Source organism: Columba livia, chromosome 4 (assembly GCF_036013475.1).
Source record: "Columba livia isolate bColLiv1 breed racing homer chromosome 4, bColLiv1.pat.W.v2, whole genome shotgun sequence".
NCBI classification, from domain to species: domain Eukaryota; kingdom Metazoa; phylum Chordata; class Aves; order Columbiformes; family Columbidae; genus Columba; species Columba livia.
In genome coordinates, this window is record NC_088605.1 from 76151223 (window position 1) to 76167639 (window position 16417).

Here is a 16417-nt window from a genome sequence, read left to right on the forward strand (position 1 = left end):
ACAATGCCTTTTAACTTGTAAACTTCAAAATGTCAGAGGTAACATTTTATTCTTTATGTGAAGGGAGCCAGCAGATTGCAGAGGATTAAATGCTCTTTGCTGTTGTGGCTGCAGCAGTTCTCAGAAAGGTGGAGTCATCTACTGTTGTCAGTAAGAACATGTTGTAAGAGCTGGTTGTCTGAACTAAATATTCAGCAATACTTAGGAAAAAGTGTCATGTGAGGCGACTTTGGTTAGTGCACGAGTTTCCTGAGCTCAGGAACTAGGGGCGTCATACTCAGAAATGTTATGCTGTTTAGAAAGGATGACTTAACTATATTGCCTAGTTGAAACATTTTACTATCCCTAGGTATTATCTGGCAAATATTTTTATTACTGTTATGCGACCCTGCTCATCAGCAGGTATTTGACAGCTCAGGTGGACTGAGGGCCATTTAAGATATTCGGTGTTTGCACGTCCCTGTAGAATGAGATGCAAAACCTCCTTTGTGTCAACGGCACTGCCATATGTCATGTTGTCACTGGGCTGTTTCATGTGCCGTTGACCTCTCTGAGAGAAGGCTGAGGAGGTGCAGCGTTGACATCGCCCATGTCCATTGGTTTGAGTTGTGCTGTGACAGTCACATCAAGTGTGGGGCTGGGGAGTCCGTCTAGAGCTTCAGGACACAAAAATGATTTAAAGCTTTCTTTGTGTAGCCCTACAGTAGCCCTGCACACTTCTATCCAGCAATACAGTCAGGCTTGGGGTAATTATTTTTATGCTTTTTTTTTTTCAACACTGAATACTGTCTGCTATGGGAAGAACTGTATTAAGGGAGTTTTTGGTTTATCAGGTGCTTAGGCGATAACCTCTATGGTTAGGGCTGATGTCCTCTATTGACTGCTAGGCTGAAGTGATTCCTGAATGTATAAGGGAAGAGCGAAATAAACCCAATATGCATCTAAATGCACACTCAGTGAGAGCTATGCGATTGTTCCTACTCATATACTCCAGGCTGAAGCAGGCTAAGGAAGGAGCCAAGTGTACTTGGGCAGAAGCAGCAAGTGCATAGAGCCTTCTTCCTCTTTGATACCATTCCCTGTAGCAGGTAATTGTCGCAACTGCAATGCGGAGCCCCACTTAGGAAGCACCTTGCAACTGGACCCAAGTATTTATTAAAAACGTAGTTCATCCCCCACCCTGCCCATTTCAGCTGCAGACAAAGAGCTTCCCAAAGCCAATCTCTCCCTGCTTCAGTCTCTAATACAAACATCATTTCTGTAAAGCAAATAAAAATATGTGCTTTACTGTTGCTAACTACTCATTGCCCAAGATTCCCAAGACTCTGAAAAGAAAGTATTAGAATAAATTGCTTAAAAATTAGCTTTATAATGTAGGCTATGCAAAATCTGTGCTTCATCATGGAAGAAAATTAAACAGGAGTGCTCAGAAGATAAAGGGTTCAGTTTTCCTTGTAATATGTCAGTGCACAGTAACTCTTGCTAATGCAGACTGTAGTTACAACCCTGTGCTGCTCACAAAAATGAGGGTAGAGCTCAGCAGAAAGGTGGCAAGACTGGTAACAGACCCTTCCCTCTCTCGTAACTGTCTGTGGATTGCTGGTACTGAGGGATTTTATTATTGCTAATGCTTCTGCAAACACATGCTTTGGATAACCCACATCAGCCATGTATAGGTATGGAGGTCACTGGAAGAAGCAAGACTTGCATCTTGTAGACTTGCACCTTCCATTTCCAAGCTCCTCCCATGTGCAGGGCTTCCTGGCACCATGATGCCAATGGTCTGTCTGCAAGTGTCTGTCTGTGTCTGTTTTAAGCCACCTCCTGATACAGAGATCTGAGGGATGGCCTCTGGCTATGCTTGGGGCCGTGCTCGAGGCTCTGATGTTGTACAGTCTCCAAGTTTGGTCTCTGGGAGAGCCTTGGGGAAGCCCGATGTGGTGGTAAAGATGCAACTTTTAATAGCTATTTTTCTGCTCCAGGTGGAGTGCTGGGAGCCAGCTTGCTCCAGGAGCGACTGGCAATACTTGAGGAAGAAACTTGTGAGGGCTCCCGGGCTCACTGTGCTGCTCCCAGGCTGCTCTTGATTCAGTTCAGAGCTGGAAAGCTCTGATGGCTTGCAGTGAGCACGCTCACATGGATCTGTGCTTTAACCGGGGCTCTTTGCTTTACACCGCAGTTGTTTGCTTTGCTTTTCCTTGCCAAACCGTCTTGCAGTGGTCACAGAGCAGATGCAGAGTGGGCACATCCAGATATGTCTGTTACGGGCTTCCTAACAGGTATAGGGACTTCCAGACCCTCTGTGCATCTGACAGCTTACTGTGGCAGATACAAGTCAAACTGCCTGGTAGCCAGTGAGAGGAAAAAAATGGACTTGGGGGGGAAAAAAAAAAAAGCTAGACTCAATTTCTTATTTTCTAACCCCTGGTAAAACTTTCCAAGCTTTTTGTGCCTTTACTTCAACTTGTTCAGTCTGTATGTTGGGATATTTTCAACCCCTTAGTGTGTGGGACTGAGTTAATAACATGATGATCTGATCCTTGACTCAATATTTTCTATGCTGCCTTCTAGACACATAGCAGATCAAGAAGAAAATCACAGGGATTTTAATTTTTACTGCTGCTTTAATCCAGTCGATGCAAAATTACCAGTTATGGTACTGATTTAAATATATATTATGTCTTGTTTAACTGAAAACACAAAAAGCTTTGCCAGGATGGGGCATTGTCTATGTCCAGTTTGAACTAGGGTGCACATGAGGTGCTGCCAGCGCTGGGGAACATCTGCATGTGGAACATCATAACCACAAATCACCCTGCAGCCATCTACACCCATCAGCTCCATTCTGTAAATATAAAATAGAGTGTAAATGAGTGAAGTGAAATACAGGTCTGCCTCCTCACATGCTGGAAATAACAATAGAAGCAGTTGACCGCATTTTCTGCAGATACGCTTGTTCCACCTTAATGTACATTCTTGTATTGACTCGGTGATCTTGGGCAATTGATGCTCTGTTTCACTGAAAAGAGGAAATATAGATAACACTTACAGGGCATTTCTGATTTACGCTGGAGTAGTTTGTGAATGAAGCCAAGTTGTGGGCTTTATGAAAAGCAGAGTATTGAGTAGAATGAATTCCGAGGGTAAGCATCCATTTGTTGTGAGTTCTGTATCTAAATCATATATAAGACAAATCATATATAAGACAATAATTGTCTCCCTTCTGAATTAATGATATGGTTCTGAAATAGTACTGACGAATATAATCTTTTCCCCCAGTGCTTACATGGACACCGGCTGTATTGTGCTGTGCAATTACTGAGTGGCATCAATTGCTGCGCTATTAAAATAGTTTGCCATGAATTCACACATCCTGTGAATTGCTTAGGTGGTAAACTCCTCTACAGCTACAAGAAATACCTGCTGCTGTTGGAGTGCTTTAATGCACACAGCTATTAGTAGTGTATTTTAATGCACACATCACTATTATGTTTCTTCTATTCCACAGAAATTAAGTTCCACAATTAATTACCACTCATTTTGTACCAGCTTTCTGCATACTGCAGGCATTTACAATAAATATACATAGATGGGTAGTTTGCAAAAAAACCCCATAACCAACAACAACAAAAAACCAACAACTTTCAACGGAGTGACTTGAAAGGAATAATGGAAACACTTTTGTTAATAATCTGCAGTGATGTATGTCACACTTGGCTGTTTAACATACATGTGGCTTTAAAGGAGATACCTGGTACAGGGTCTGGCCCTGCTTGTACTCTAGTAAATGCTGAATTTCATGAACCAGTACCTGCAAAACTTGTTTTAATGTGGACAAAGCAGTACGTAGAAGCAGCAGCTATTTAAGATTATTTAAGGTTAGCTGAGCAATGAGGTTCTCTGGAAAAAGGTGAGACTTTAAGCACTAAAGGAAATAGGGCTGGTACTTGGCCTTAGTTAATGAGGCAACTATTTTAAGTGCAGGGGCAAGCACTGAAGAAGCAACAAATTGAAAAAGATGACAGCAAACAAAAGTAAAACATGCACCTTCAATGATTTGGAAGTCAGAACACAAAGCAGCTCCTGCTTTGCCCAGGAATGGGAGGAGAAACCAGGGCTGGTTTTCCTGCAGTTATTCCTGCTTGTGAAGCAGAATTGTTCTGGGTGGAAACCACGCAGAGTCCCAACCCATTGCTGTATCCCATGACCTGCAGCAGAAGCCAAGGACGGGTTTGGCTCTGCCAACCTGCAAGCCCAGGGCAGTCTGGAGGAGGGGATGGCATCCACTTGCTCCTCTGAGCACCAGCTGCCTCAGCCCAACTGGTCCTGTATTGGAGGCACTGAGAGATAGTATCTCAGTTATCTAAGTTAACGATGTGCAGACTGAGAAGGTCCATATATAATATGATCATGCTGTTGGTTTTAAAAAAGGGAGAAGATGAAACACCATTCCAAGATGCAACTGTGTGAATATTCTTAAAAATATAAAAAATACAGTATATTTTTTAATTTTCTTCATGCTTCTTCATTTGCATGTCAAAACCTCAGCAACTAATTCTGATGATACTGCAAGTGTTCAGCTCCGCAGAAAATCACTGTGAGTTGTCATATGTTATCAGATAACCATTGACAAACTATGTCACCATATGCTTCATAGTGTATAGTACGATTTTTCTCATGCAATTAAGAAAATGTAGCTACTGCATCTTCACAGTAGGCACAATGGTAGGCATCAGGCTTTAGAGCTCAGTTTTCAGTCGGTTCTCCTACTCAGCGAGGTAAAGTGATTCACACTAAAGAGATTTTTTCAGTGATAATTTAGCAAACATCAAAGAAACCACCTCTTTATTGTTGATAATTATTTTCCACAGTGAAATGACATCCTGGTTTTCTATGACAAAACAACAGGAAGGTGTGAAGTTGGCCTTATCAACTATGAAGAAGATTTGATTGAATGTATGGTGGTAAAGAATAATTCAATACAAAGGCTTTATTTTCCTGGGGTATTCCTGGTTTGTATCCCAGAACATCATTTCACATGTCTGTATAGAAAGAGACAGAAGCAAACACCTCACATGTGCAATGTTATTACTAGCTGTTACTTATAAAGATGGGTTTGCATGAGGAGATATTCTGAAAAGGTCACGTCCAAGTCTTAACTCACTTAGGGACTTGAACATAAGACCTATGAGGAGAGGCTGAGGGAGCTGGGGTTGTTTAGTCTAGAGAAGAGGAGGCTTAGAGGTGACCTCATCACTCTCTATAACTACCTGAAGGGAAGTTATAGCCAGGTGGGGATTGGTCTCTTCTCCCAGGCAGTTAGCAATAGGACAAGGGGGCATGGGCTTAAACTCTACCAGGGGAAATTTAGGCTGGATATTAGAAAGAAATTCTTTACAGAGAGAGTGATCAGGCATTGGAATGGCTGCCCAGGGAGGTGCTGGACTCGCCGTCCCTAGAGGTTTTTAAACTGAGATTGGACATGGCACTTAGTGCCATGATCTAGTAAACGGACTAGAGTTGGACCAAGGGTTGGACTCGATGATCTCTGAGGTCTTTTCCAACCCAGTCGATTCTGTGATTCTGTAAAAGGTAAGCCTGAACTGTTTCTTAGAGGCTCCTCCTTTGGGTTTGGTGACAAAAAGACCTTGTGTGGGGCAGGGTTGGGGGGCTGATGTCCAGCTCTTGGACTGTCTTTATTCCTCAGCTGCGGAGGGGCTGGGAAGCAACTGCAAAATTCTATAGAAGATGATTAGCCAACACACTGCTGTCATAATGTGAATGGAAACATTGAGCTTTGTGTTGTATGTGCACCTCTTTTCTCTGATGATATAAAATTATTTGGGTGTTAGTTACCTGCTGGTTGCTTGTCTTGCGAGTGTTGCTTAATAGGTCTTATCTGTGGATGTATTTGTTGTTTTTTCAGGCATGAAAATGCTGCAAAGGGCCAACACAAAGTTTTGAAAGTCTATGTTTTGAGTCTTTGCCCCAGATTCTGGCTTCAACCCACACCCTGGGGTGAAGGAAGGAGCGGGATGGTCGGAAACTGTGCTTGGACACTCGCACATCAGGGAGGTGCTGGTAGGAGGTGGCAAGTGCTGGCAAGGCAGCTGTGTAGCCCATGTGCTGGCCAGGACCCTCCTCTCCACCCGAGCACTTGTTTGTACACCACGTCTGGCCTCTCCCACAGGGAGAGGAGCTGCTTGGGTCAAAGAGATGGTGTTTGGTTTCCCAGGAGGTGGACAAACTCGAATATCTGGTTCTCCGGTGCTTCACATGGTCTATTCACTGAAGAGATCAAAGCACGTTTATTTCTGGCAGAAGACGGCACAGATTCCCGTGGCTGTATGTCAGCAGAGCTCTCTGACCAGCCCATTCACCGAAGCCATGCCAAAACTTCAGCACTACTCATTGTCCCTTTTGGGAAAACAGCCTTTTAGCTACCGGACCAGCTTTCCCTATTAATTAGTTTGTAATGATCAGACACAACAAATTCTCTTGAATATTTATTTTTGACAACTGCATTACGTATCAAATAACCTCAGATTTTCAGGCATCCAGGTGGAATAGTTGTGAAACCAGATGATGAGCTGACTCATCTAAGGTAACGCCGTGAAGCAGTTTGATTCGGCTCAGAGTTGAAGCTCCGTCTGGCTGTAGGTGTGACTGGTGAGTCGCCACCCCTTAGTCACTGGCCACTGTGGAGTTGAGCTCTGTGACTGAAGGGAAAAGGGAAGTTTAACTTCCACATAAACTTCCCCCTGGATCCTTTTTCTTTCTTTCCTCCGAATTTTTGGCAGCTTGGAAGGAGGTTGGTTAGTCACAGCTTTTCCCTCCAAGCTCTACCACATCACAAGCTCTGTTGTGTGTTGGGGTGTCTGGTATTGAGTCATGCTCTTTTTTATTGTGCCTATATTTTTTTTATCATAATCATCTTCACTGATGTTCTGTCCTGCATTTTCTTTATTGGAATAATAATTTGCATATTAATAGGATTTTGAGTCTGTTTCCAGAGGAGCAGCTCTTAGCTGAGGTTTCGGTTTAGAGCGGGGCTTGGACCAGATGGCCTCCTGAGATCCCTTCTGACCTCAATGATTCCTGCCCAGTGGGGACTGGGTGGAGGTTTCCAATGGCTTGTGATTAAAGCATCATGTTCCTGTCCTGCCTGTTTCACAAAAATATGACTCCCTATGATTTACTCCTCAGAGAAATTGTTCTGACAAACATGCTGGCAGGGCTGAGGTCTCCCTCAGTTTCTTCTGGATGTGTTCACTGGAAGGAATCTTGACAAAGAGACAACTGGATGCTGGCTCCATGAGCTACTGCACTTGCCTGTAGATGGAATAGACCAGTGTAAGAGATATGGACTTCTACACATGTGCAACACATAATATTCTATTGATGTAAAAAGCTTTCTGTTGCAAATAAATGAATTTTTTTGCCTCTGGCTTGTAGAAGTAAAACATTTCAGTGTGCATTTCAAATTATACACTAATCATAAATCAATGGACTAGCTTATATATGACATGTAGAAATAGTATTTTTAGGCATTTTATTAGAATGGAAGGAACTATTCCGCAAAAAGTTTCAGACCTCAGTCTAACTTCTATGTGTACTTAGGTTCATGTAAGTGGAAATGAAGTGAGTTCAAGTTCAAGAAACAAAAAGATTGCAGAGGACCCAACATCGAAGTCAAAGGTAATTTTCAAATTGATTTTTTGATACAGGATGTTGGAGCCAAGAAGGATTCCCAAAAACCTGTGTTTCTATTATTAGCATTGTGTTCAGGATAAACCCCCTTTGGATTTCTCTACCTATTTGCTGGCTCTCAAGTCCTGATTCCTTCAAGGGGTTTTGCCTGGGCCATGCTGAGGGTTTGGGGAGCCATGTGGGGCTCAGGGAAGGTGCGGGCAGCAGCCTTGGGACTAAGATTGCAGGAGAAGTGACCAAACCCAGGGTTTCAGGGTTCAAACTCTAATACAGCATACCCCTAGTTACAGAACTCAGGGTTTTATAGCCAAACCTGTTATTCTAAGAACAAGCTGTTAAATATCTGATCAGTCTTCTGATAAAACAACCCAGATCTTCCTACACTAGAGGATGTCGGTGGCATTATTTTGCTCACAGTGAAGAGAACCAGCATGGTCCTTTTAGATAATTGGGTTGTTGGTGTGTGATGTGTATGTTGGGGTTTTTTTTTCCTTCATGCTAATTAAACAGAAAATGTTTTGAAGTGAAGTCAGTCATTCTCCACTGGCAAACTGCCATACTGGGTGGTGTGGGGCCAGACACATCCACAGCTCTCCTCATTGGGGACAGGGAAAAATATAGTGAAAATAGTGTTCAGTAGAGATGTAACAGCAATATTAGACCAATACAATCAACAGTATGACTTTATGTACATCTGTAATTGTTCTCTGCTATAAAGGGTGTGGGAAAGAGAGCTGTATAAAGCCCAGCGATCCCATTGCCGCCCGCCTGCCGCCTCCTCTCTGCCTCTCACACGCACCAAACAATTACATTCGCACTTCTGCTGTCTTTCTTCTCTTTTTCACACATATTTAAAAGCTAAAGCAGAGTGGTGTTGATAGTTGAGCCTAGCAGCGAGTTTTATTTAGACACAGCAAGTAATATCGATGATAATTCAGAGATTTCTGCATGCGTTTTGAAGGCAAGTTTAAGTAATTTTTAAAGACACATTTCTCCATGTGTAAATAAGAAATCATTTGTTCTGTTTGATGCTCCTGAGGTCGTGTCTCTGTGGAAAAGCTGGGTGGTGAAAGCTGAAATAGGATGAAATTCTCCCTCTGCTCTATGTGTTTGTAGGTTTAGAATATGTACAATTTGGAAAAATCAATTTGTATCTTCTTTTTGTTAAAAAGCCTTTATTGTAGAAGAACAAATTTTAGTATTTCATCTTTATTGCTACTTCTACCACTGCAGCAGCACTTCTAAGAAATGGCAGTTTGGTAACTTTAGGTGCTTTCTGCAGACAATGCTTGTTTTCTTGAGCTGCTTTTAAGTGTTTAAATCAGGGCGCAAACATGTGTGATTCTCTTTTTGAAGCAATTATAGACTAGTAGTCCTTCCATCTGGATTTTATGTTCCAGCAATTAATGCAATAGATGCTTTAAAATACACACCTCCAAGCCCTGCTCTGTTCCTAACAGCTAATGCCTGAATCCTCTTTATGGTAGAGGTAGGAAGAAACTCATGGGACTCTCAATATAAGCAGCATCTATACACTGGGGATGTTTAGTGCTGTGCTTATAGATAATTCACCCACTGAGACGACTCCAGTGCTCCTCTCATTAAAATGACTGGGACCTTTGCCATCAAGTTCAGCAGATACAAGTTTGTGTTCTTCTCTCAAGTATTAGCAAAATATACATATATTTGCCCATTGGCTTCCATAGCAGGCTTTCTCTTTTACCAAGTCAGTATATTCTCTAGAAGGGCTGAAATCTGGTGGTCTTATATAAGGCTGATAATAGTTATAATTTCTAAATAAAATACGTTGGCATCAGTTGGTATTGTTCAGAGGTCCTACTATTTATAAAATAAATCTTTCATATAGACTCGAAAGAAAATGTGGTCTTAAAGAGCACATCCCTGGAACATGTGAGGAAGCCTGTGGGAGCTAGTATATAATTTCCAGTGTTTTAATAGGATTTAAGTCCCTAGTTCCTATGTATTCTCCAGAATATCTGACTTCTGTACTCTCCAAATTTTTCAAAGATGACCTGGGCTAAAACACAGGCTAAGTGACAATTTCTGCCAGAAATAAACCTAGATATAATAACTTCAGATATAAGATCCAGTCAAAGAAAATAAATAATTTAATGAATATCATAATTTAATGAATAGAGTTATCAAATATATTTATTGAGGAGAGATGCATCGAGGGACATAAATCCATGCTGCTTGTTGAGGCATAACTTACTGCTGCATTTGTGTGTGTCCTTAGGAACACATTTAATCTACTGCCACGTTTTACTTGCTACAAGACTCAGGTTTTGATTTCCATTTTTATTTCATGTCCGTTCCAATGGCACTTAATTGTCCATGGTCCAGGCACAGATGAGTTAAAGTAATCTGAAACCCTCAACATCAGAGGTGGTAACAAATGTCTGTGTTTATTTCATGGCTAGTCTGTACATATATTTTAGGAGGAGCCAATTATCTGTATATGATTCAAAGATTGTCATGATAAATATAAAATGATACTCAGGGGAAGAGTAAATAGGGATATAGAAGTCAGGAAATGTTGTGATGTGTGAATTATTATCACTATATATAAAGTTCTGTATTTTGAATAGTTGTTCTTATTGACTTGTTTGTGAAATGTACGTATTTGGCAATGTTTGGGCACTTCTGAACCTCCCAAATTCCTGGTGCCTTTCTGCCCAAATCCTCTGCGCTTCTGTGCTTTCTAGCGCTTTTGAAACCCACACTGCTGGAAATGTGGCTGTTTAATGCAAGTTATCACATTTATGTGACTATAAATAGCATAAATAATTACCCAGGATGAAGCTAACAAACCTTTCTAGTGTCATCCTTCAGGTCACTTACACCGGTTGTCAACCGGGAAAGAAACGTCGCCAGGAGAAGAGCAGTTGCAGGGACTGGTGCCTTTTGCTGAATAACAGATTGTCCTGTTTCCATAGATCCTCTCCTCCAGATGTATGTTCCCTAGAAAGGGATACGTGCTTCATGGACCTGAGCCAAAATATGAGCCTCTTCAAATATTCAGTGCATGAGGCGACACGGAGCATTTCTATATTAGGGGAAGCAGGCTGATTTTTTTCTCATACTGCGATAGAGCTGTGCATCACGGGTATTCATGGTGTTCATAGCAATAACACAGTGTAATAATAGAGTATGTAATGGAGTAATAAATATCCTTTAGGATGTGAGCCAAAGCCCAGTAAATTAATTAAGCAGAGTAGATTGCCAGCCGCTAGCAGCAGACCTTGCACTTAAATCAGAATCACAACACAAGTTCAGTGACTGTCCTTCTCTAAGAGAGACCAGAAGAGTTTGGGAGTCTGACTTTAAAGTAAGATGTTTGAATGAAGAAAATGCAATGCAATCTCTTTAATAAATACCACGTATGGATATAGGCATGGTAGAAGATGGATGCATCTTAGTATTTCTTCGCATTTTGGTTGGATTGCGTGTTGTGAGAGCTCGTGGTTTGATGCCTTCTGTGCTGGAGCCTCGTGGTACCATGAGCAGACTGAAGTGAAAAGCCAAGGCAGCAACCTCTTGCAGACTTTGGTACGAAATTTGTACATTTCCATGCAAGTGTTACTCTATAAAACCTGTAAAATTTACACGTGCCTGCCTGAGAGTGTATTGCAGGTGGTAACAAATACAGAGGCCGTTGCTGTGGAAAAGGTAAGAGGATCAGATTGAGAAAGCTCTCTTCTAACCCCAGCTGAGCAAGGGGTTTCCAATGGGACACTATCGGTTCATTTAGGCTCTGATGTCCACCCTCCAGCTGCAGCCTCAGGGCACAGGAATGTGCTTGTTGAGTGTTCAGGCACAACATATTGTAGTAGCCCATAAAGAGTCTGCCTCCAGGATTAAAAACATTCAAATGGGTAGTTAAGCCTAAATGCTTTAATTTTTACTTGAGTATATCACTGTTCTGCATGCATTCAAGGTCTGGTACATGTCGGTGTGACTGCTAAAGATCTGAAAACTAATGTACTTTTCCCTGTGCTCGAGGGAATATGGAACTGATGTTTTATAAGACCATGTCCTTTCCCTTCCTGAAAAACCACCAGCTATCATCCATGTACAGCTTTCCAAATTCTTCCCTGTGTGACTGTTACATAGTGGATATACAGAAATAATGCACTGAGGGGACTCACAAGTTATTATGTATTTTTTTCTGGATAGACCCTTCTAACCAATGTTCAAACTTGAAAGGCTGCATGGAAGGACATCAGTAACTGAATGAGCTTATACATTTTTCTGAGTGTTTCCAAGATGCTGGCTGTAGACTGTACAAACCAGTTGAATAATATGTGACATTATTTTTCTGGTTTTAATACTAATTCTTGGACCAGTATTTAAAATTTAACTAGATGTTCTTACTAGCAGATTTTTTTTTTAAATATACTAAGCTAAAGAAGTAGAGAACCAAATGTGTTCTCTATAAGGTCACTATCAATTGTGAGCCTTTAACTGGTCTCTTAAGTGTTACACTGCATATACAGATGCACTTTATACATTTCCATGTACTAATGTATACACCCAAACATTCTCCCTTGCTCTGCACAGTCTCAGATGTATCTACCCCTCTCTTTGTCTCATGTATGGCCTTTTGTCTGCGAAGCGGAAAAGTTGCTGCTCATTAAACGTCTGAGGAAAACTTTCATAATTCCATGCTAACTGAACAACTTTGGGTGCTATTTAGGCCTAAGGCAAACCTAATTAATGAGACTTAAATGCAGAATTTGCTCAGCACCCCCAGGTTCAGTGGTACTGGGGAAAGCTCCTGCTGTGATGATGCATTAGAGCCGCAGTTATGATAAAATGAGGCATACATTATTCTTTTTTAATCCTCTATTTTCTGGTGCAAAATACCACCTTCAGACTATGTTTTCTCTACTAGCACTCAATCTATTTCAAATAGAAACACAGTTTTCCCTTTCAGCAGGTTTCCTTCCTCTTCCCATTTTGTACAATGGCTAAATAACAAGGCTCAAAAGAATGCTTGTCAACTTCAATTTTACCAAACATGTAAATGTTATAAAAATAACCTTTTAAAAATCCCCAGACAAACCAAAATATTTCCACAATTTAAGTACAAAGAATACAAAGCTCAACAGCCACATTACAAACAAATAAACCCCTGTAGCCTGGAGAACCAAAATATTATGCCATGGGGGTACCACAAGTGAAAGAGCTCAGTGGAACTGACTTTGTGCGGAGTCTTGTCCAAATGAAAAGGCGTGTAACACACAGGGCAGCCATTGGATGCTTTTATTAGCTGCTGTTTGAAAACACAAACCCCAAGTCCTTTGGAGTCCTGTGGATTTGTGTGTCCATGTGGAGCTTCAGGCATTGCAATGGAGAAGCAGGAGTTCCCACACTTGCTGCAGGATTGGATCCTCAGCTGCTGTGCACAAGTTTTACTGGGGAAATATCCCTCTTAGTTAGGAGTTTGATTTTTTTCACCAAGTTTTGCCAGTTAAACATTGAAATAAATATGTTTAATCTTATGCAAAACTGCGTTCTCCAGTTATGGCATGTTTCTATACGGAAATGTAAACAAATTATACCACTAAGTTAATTTATACGAATATTAAAGCTGTTTTGATAATACTAATAACAGTAAAGCACAAAGCTTGCATGTCTGCAGTGCTTGAAATTGGACCAGCTAAAAAAATGTATTCACAAAGCTGGTTTGTTAAACAGAAATCTTTCTGTTGCCGTTCTATGGTACAGTTATAGATCCACTGGCACCACAGTTCCCAGCAATGGACAATCACAATACCTGTATTAACTGTCTGAAATATTAATAGCTAAATGTGAGCTGTTTTAAAAGACTAAACAAGGAGTAAAGCAAGGGCAGGGGGATTCATCTGTTTTAATGCCAAACTGGAGATTTTTCATCAAAGGTAAGTTCGTGTTAGTTATCTCACCACAGAGACAGTCAAATAACCTTTCAATAACCTTTAATAAACTAAATCTTGAAAGCATAAGAAGCATATATCTTTTTGAATTAATAAGAAATTCTCCATTTGTAATTGTAATTGTTCTTTCTGGGCTCAGTAGTGAAGGTGGTTATCTTCCTAAAAAGTGGTGCCATGGGGCTGTTGGCACTGCGGGAGCCCCGTGACACACTAGAAATCAATTTACAGCCTGTTTAAAAGCAGGCAACAAAACCCATTAACATTAGTTTAAAAACTGCTTCAGATTACTATTCTCTTATGATTAAGTGAACCTCAGCCTCCTTTGAGATTTCATTGTTAGCGTGATAAAATTCATTGCTTTCAACAAACAGCCTGATTTCAGTGATGGTATTTATTCAGCACATCGCACATACGTGGCACTATATGGCGAGTGGAAGGTCGCTTGATTAATCCTTGCTGCAAAGGTGTAAGCGGATATGATTGCATGCAATACAAAACCAATACATATTGATTAGCCTGACAATGCTCCACTGAGCAGATGTTTCTCAAGAGTGGAAGCAATTGGGTGCAGGAGGCCTCCTCTGCCTGGGGTTGTGAGTCACTGCTCGATATACGTACCTGTCCTCCCAGAACCGGTTCCTTTCAGTCTCATAAAATGCTCCTATAAAACAGAGAGGGATCTTGTTTGCCCCAAAAGGACTGTTTATAGCTATGACCAACCCCAAACTCCATGCTGCGAGGGTCACCTGTGAAGGTCTGATTTGATCTCTCTCTGTGCCCACCCTGGGGGGAAGAAAGTTATAAAGGTGTTGAAAAAAAATACATCCTTCCTATTAGGAAGGAGGCAGCACCAAACATGGGGCATCATGTGAAATCAGGCAACGAGGAATAAACAGAGACTGAGGGGGAATGGAAAAAGCAGACAGACAATGCAAGCGAATCAGACATATCAGTTGTGGTGACTTTGAGGACATTGGTTTCTCAGGCAATGGGAATGTCAGTCCTGGTGAATCCGCGTATCTCTGAATCTGGAATTTCCTCTTAAGGCTTCATTGTGCTACCGAAACCTAATGAAAATGTTGGTGAAATACCTTGTCATACAGAGAGCATTCCTGCTGAAGTCACTGGGGCCAAACCAGTGCGAAACTGGTGAGAGAAGAGAATCAGGTTATGTGTGCTTGGGCAGGCCTGGGGTGTGGTGACCATGAGTGTTCCTCCTGTAGTTCTCAGGGCTATTTGCTGGGGTCTCAGCTGGCAAATCTACTTTAAACAGGTGCTGCTTGATGCTTAAGCTTATTACAATGTTTTGTGCTTTTTTTTTTATTTCTTTTTCCCTTTCAATGCACTGGAGTGAAACCTGGAGTAGGAAAAGCTGCCGTTATTCTGCCCAACCTCTGGCTGCGGGCTTTTGTCTCCTCGTGTCACTGGGCTGATCAAAGCTGGAAGCATCACTTGTGCGTCTGGAAGTGCCACTCTATCACAGACTCACCTTCCGGGGCAATGGCAGAAACAGTTTATAGAGATGTGCTGGGGAGACGGGGTCAACCACCAGAAGGTTCTGGGAATCGTCTGCTGAATACAAGGACAAGGAGGGTGAGAGGTGGAGTTCAAAAACTGATTCAAGACTCTTGGGAGAGCCTTGACTCAGCAAAACATGGATTCTCCTGCCTCTGACTTCAAGGCTGGCTGAGCTTAATAGGGCGGCCAAGCAGACCCATAATTTTAATGATGGCAGATACCCTTGTTTTCATGGAGACGACTCACGCACACAGAATCCAGCACACGCTTAGGTTCTTTGCTGGGTTTTGAACGAGCTCTCAGTAGAACACTGGTTACCACAGGCTCTTCTTTGAAATTCCCAGACTGCGAAGGGAGGTACTTTCCGTAATGAACATCTACTCTTGAGGTTGTATCACGGGAAATATTTTTGCCTTTTAAATGTGGATGACAGGTTACCAAAATTTGTTTCTCTCCCTTTAGCACTGCTGTGGTACTACTGTGTGCTGCTCACATCACGCTTTCCTGTGACTGTGGAATATTTTGTCTGGTTTATGTTTACTATCTGGCCCAAGAAGAAAGAAACGCCTTTAGCTTTGGTTATTCCATTCCATACAACAGTCTTGTAAACATGCTGAACAGATTGACCGAGTTACATTGAAATATAATTAGATATGGTGAACACACTTGTTTGAAAGTTTAGCTTTTGTCAAGGTGTGTTTCTAAACATTTAGTTTCCTGGCATTTTTCTGCACTCTCACACCATTCTTGTTCAGAACATCAGGAGAACCTCCTCGCCATCAAGTTGCAGCTGTATTTGGTGAAATGTGTTTTATTTAAAATTCTTCAAAACTGCCATTGACTCCATTCTGATCTGCATTTCTCTGTATAAGCCTAATAATTAAAATTTCTCTGGGTTCTTCAATTTCAGGATAACGATGTTGCAGAATGAAGAACACACTTCTGTGGAGACTTCAGTCTGCAAAGCCAACATGTTTCTTCCGTTCACTGAATTAGGCATGTTAATTTTTGCACTATGAGGGGACAGGGCACGTATTTACAGTTTGTCACTCATGTATTGTCACTCATTTTAGTCAAATGGTGTCCTTACTGAGTTTGCTTTGGTAAATCATGGAGGAAGGATTCTATATAAATCGGAAAGAAAAACTCAATGATATTCTTTAAGTATTAGTTGTAGAGAACATAGCTATTCCTGTGTTTCACCTTTTCTTTCTGAATTTATTGAAGAACTTAATTAATTACACTTAAAT

General features: G+C 41.4%; 1 long non-coding RNA gene across 1 annotated transcript; it reads left to right on the top strand.

Moving 5' to 3' along the window:
* Positions 1-5170: 5170 nt before the first annotated feature.
* LOC135579408 (uncharacterized) lies at positions 5171-16417 on the top strand. The gene is made up of 4 exons (XR_010472462.1): positions 5171-5592; positions 5927-7353; positions 7621-7698; positions 16078-16417. It is a non-coding gene; the product is annotated as an uncharacterized LOC135579408 (long non-coding RNA).